Here is a 4,585-nt window from a genome sequence, read left to right as displayed (position 1 = left end):
TCGTACACAACTGGCGTGGCGTAAGCGAGAAAAAATAGTAACTTTTGTACAAAATGGCGGTAAACGAATTATTTTGTAATGTTTTCGTCAAAAATTTCGACAGGTTTTTACATTTACAATACTTATTCGATATTATACTTAGGCCCCCCAAAAAAGCGTTTGTTTCCACTGACATTGCCAAAAAAGGGTAGGTAGGAAGGCAAATAATTTTATTTTTAAAAATATTTTTTTAGAAAACGTCGTACATGGTGCATCTTCTTCTAAGTTTTCCTTTACAACTGTATGTACAATAAATTTGATGATGTATGTAATGCTATATGGCTGTATTTAAATGCTTTTATGAAATAAAAACTTGCTGTTCATTTATACTGCATGTGTTGCTTTCCTTATTTCCGAGTTTAATTTTGACTTAGGGCAACGGCTTTAATAGTCCATTGTATGACCAATTAAAGGCATAACTATTACAAGTGACAGTAAGCTTCACCCTCAGTGTCTATAGGGAGTCAGTGTTGTTCTACTTTCTGGTCCTTTGGGATCATGGAGTGTATACCTCAAAAGCGGTGCTAGGGGGACGCGAGTGGTGTTGCATTTAACATTACCACCATGAACGGACCCAATCAAACCGGGTGTGCTATTTGTTGGATGCAGTTTATGCTTCCAAAGGACCACATTTTCAGATTATATTATGTACTGGTGGCGTGGGGCTATCTACCCCTGACTTTCATAACAATTGGCTTCAGGCCATTCAGTTTACATGGGTTGCATAATGCTAGGACAGTCTTGTAATTCAGCTTCAGGTCTTGATCAACTTCCTCACCAGAAATTCTACCAAAGGCACATACATCATTTGGCTCTTAGGCACTTCCGTTATATGGGATTTCTACGGGGGATGCACATTCGCAAGGTCTGCAACTGACTGTTAGCTTGCTGGAAGGTTTTGTAATTTGGCGATCCACAAACAAAATCATTCCACCTGAAACAAGACAAAGTCTTTTTGATGGGAGAGGTTAAACAATAATTTCTAGACAGGCTATACAGAAACAAATCTCAATATTATACCTCTAGAAAAAAAATCCTCTAAAAAAAGTCCAGCCCTCTGAAAAATTCGGGCAGAGGTTCCCCATGGGCCCATGCCAGCATAGCTCAATCCCCCAACCCTTCACCCAACTTTTTCCTAAGTCATACAAAGTTTTAGTATAAAATTAATAAATAAGTGGGTGGGGTAATATAAGACTACTGCACCATATAAATAAACACATACCCATCACATTCCAACATGATATATACTTGTTATACACTGCATATTAATAAGAGATACTGTAAAACTGACACGCTTGCAACTGCTTTAATATACCTTCGATCTCGAAACTTTCAGCTGATTTATTTATCCATATCCGTCCTACACTTCAATGTGCAATTGATAATTTTGTCTTGAGAATTTCCTTGAAAGTGATGTTCCTCGAACAATTCGTGCAGCAGCTTTGAATGGGGTACATTTTTTAGAGTTTCTGCTCCTCCATATATAGGCATTTTAAAAATGTTAGCGCAAGAATTTAGGATGCAGCGAACATCGCTGCCATCTTGTTTATTTTTAAAGTTTAATGTACGGCGCCGAAAAAAATAAAGATAACGTTGAAAGTTTATTGAGCGGCGCCGAAAAATAATTCTCGATTTTTTTTTTCGAATTTTAGGCTCATAAAAGATTAGGAAACAAACATTTTGTTTAAGCCTTACGCGCAGGATGATCTACTGATATCAATTTAACCTCAGTATAAATCCTGTTGATTCATTATCAATATTAAAAAATGTATTGAAGTCTAAATACGCAAGTGCCTGTTTACGATTGACACGGTTTATTGTATGGGCTTTTTTATGCCACATATAAGTTTTCTTCAGCAGTTTTCATGGAAAGGTTGACTCAAGAACGATCATAGTTTACCTTGCACGAGCACCATGATGCTTCCAACAGGCAATTGCAATTTGTGCATCGAAATTCGAAAATTAAGCCCCATTTTCATAACTGTTGAGCACAGTAACCCCACTTTCAGTAACTTGCATTTATGCAAAAGTCACAAAAATATGGACGCGACCGGACACACAATTATTTACAAAACTCAGACCGACAGACGGTGTAAAAACTATATACCTCCCTTCGGGAGCATCATAATACAGCATTTAAATTTAAAAGCAGTTTTTGGATTTCTCTCTATAGGCTTCAAACACAAATGTTTCAGAAACTATGGGTTTGACGAAAGGACTCCCCACAACAGAAAGATGGGAACGATCAGCAACTTCGGCGGAATTCCGAGAGGCGTTCAGTCCATTCGGGAAAACACTACAAAGTTAACGAAGAAAAAATACCACTTGAAGACTTGCCATTACATCTAATAATTTTAACGAACTCTAGATAGAAAACGAACAAGGCCCTTTTTACGGTTAACTTTGATTTTCTTTAGCAAATTGATATCAACGTATATATCAGTTTTTTCTTCTTAAATCATTGCTAATACATACAAGATAAGTATTGACGCAAAGCATCAAAGGGCTTTGGGAATTTCAGTGTAAAAGGCACCCAATGAAGTTACATGGAATGATTTTTTTCTACTGTAAATATTAATATATTGGCCGATTATTTTTAACAAAATATAAAAAGATACTGCTAAAACCATTATCTATGATTTTGTGTTATAACCCCAAAATAACCATTATCTATGATTTTGTGTTGTAACTCCCAAATATTTCATAGATCTTTTTTTTACATTGGTTTCCTTTTTATTACTGGTATCCGTGTGCAGTTTTCATTAATGGAACAGAACTGTGTAGGTTTTAAAAAATCTGCTTCATCTTGTAAGTGTAATTTCATATTTTTCTCAACTTCAAGAGGAGATGATTCTGAACTTATTCTTACGTTGCTCATTTACGATAGGGGTTGAGTACTCATTGATATGAAAACACTGTAAAAGTTTGAAAAAAACATTGAATGAAAACTGTAAATTCGGTAAAAGATCATAATAGATTTATTGCTCCGATATTCATCATTTTCAATAGGGTTCGAGTAATACTGATATAAAAGCACTTAACATGTTTGGAAAGGTTCAGACGAAAATTGTGAAATCTTTTGAACAAGTGGAAATTTTTTATTTTGTCAAATTTAATAGAAAAAATTCTGGACTTATTGTCCCGATGTTTCTCATTTTAAATGAAGTAAAAATGCTCATTGATATGAAGACACTGTAAGTTTGGAAAGAATCTGATGAAAAATGTTGACATAATCACCTAAACAAGCAGTTTTTCACTTTTATTTTTAAATTCAAAGAGACATAATTCTGGACGTTTGGTCCGATATTGCTCATATAGAGTTTGGGTTGGGTCCTCATTGATAAAAAAAAACCTGTGAAAGTTTGGCAACAATCGGATAAAAATTTTGGACTTCGAACAAGGATTTCAAAATTTCTCAAATTCTAAGGAAGATAACTATGAACGTAATGGTCGGATAATGCTAAACGGCCCATACCAACTGGATAGTAATACGTGTCGCGCTTCGAGCTCTATATGTGGTTCTTAAAAAAAACTCCTAGGAGTGCTTGACTCTAGGGAAACGGGTTGCTGGGACACAGCTCCTCCTTGATAAGCGCTGCTTCCTTTATCGCAACTCATTGTTACAATCAATAATACGTGTCGCGCTTGGCGCTCTATATGTGGTAGGGATAGGCCTATGATGGGCAGCCATAAAAATACATGGATAATAGATGTGTTGTTTGCATTTATTTGTTATATAAAAACATGTTTATTTTTATAAGATATTTTAGTGATATAAGAAATTTTAATTAACGTTGTCACCACGTTGCATCCATTAATTTTAATAAAGATGTCAAATTAAAGTAAAATGGATTTTAAAATGTCTACATAAAATAAAGCTTTATTATATTTATTAACCTGACTGAAAAAATTGTCAGCCGCCGAACTGTTCCGTTCGTGCCGGAACCCGGGATTGAACCGGGGGCCTTTAGATGACTGTTGCGTAAACAACTTCAGTCTAACGCTCTCCCAACTGAGCTATTCCGGCAGACATTCACTTATGTACTGCTATTTGGTGAAGTTGTGTATAGCGATCGTTATTATGTGTCTATTAATAAACTATACATTGTAAGATTTCGTACCACTACGCCTTCCAATAAACTTGCTTGCGCGATAGGTCGTCAAATATCGTACTACATTGATTCTCCACTAAATAAGCAAATTAGAAAAACCAAAAAAAAAAATATTTTGATTATGTTTTGTTTTTATACAAAACATCATTTGTTTTTATACAAAACCAGAAAGGTCCGCGTATTTGCCCAGTCCCTGTGATCTTTCCCCTGTGATCAGTTGTGGATCCTTGTTCGAAGTCCAAAATGTTCATCCGATTGTTCACAAACTTTCACAGGTTTTTTTATCAATGAGGACCCAACCCAAACTCTATATGAGCAATATCGGACCATAAGTCCAGAATTATGTCTCTTTGAATTTAAATATAAAAGTGAAAAACTGCTTGGTTATGTGATTATGTCAACATTTTCATCAGATTCTTTCCAAACTTACAGTG

At 35.3% G+C, this 4,585-nt stretch overlaps 1 non-coding gene across 1 annotated transcript; it reads right to left on the bottom strand.

The window, feature by feature from the left end:
- Positions 1–3,976: 3,976 nt before the first annotated feature.
- Positions 3,977–4,066, bottom strand: Trnaf-gaa (transfer RNA phenylalanine (anticodon GAA)). The gene is given in 2 exon segments: positions 3,977–4,012; positions 4,030–4,066. It is a non-coding gene; the product is annotated as a tRNA-Phe (tRNA).
- Between the last annotated feature and the right edge of the window lie 519 nt (positions 4,067–4,585).

This window comes from Dreissena polymorpha, chromosome 2 (genome assembly GCF_020536995.1).
Source record: "Dreissena polymorpha isolate Duluth1 chromosome 2, UMN_Dpol_1.0, whole genome shotgun sequence".
In the NCBI taxonomy this organism is placed as follows: Eukaryota; Metazoa; Mollusca; class Bivalvia; order Myida; family Dreissenidae; genus Dreissena; species Dreissena polymorpha.
Note: the sequence above shows the minus strand (reverse complement) of the source record. Positions and strands in the feature narration are given on the sequence as shown.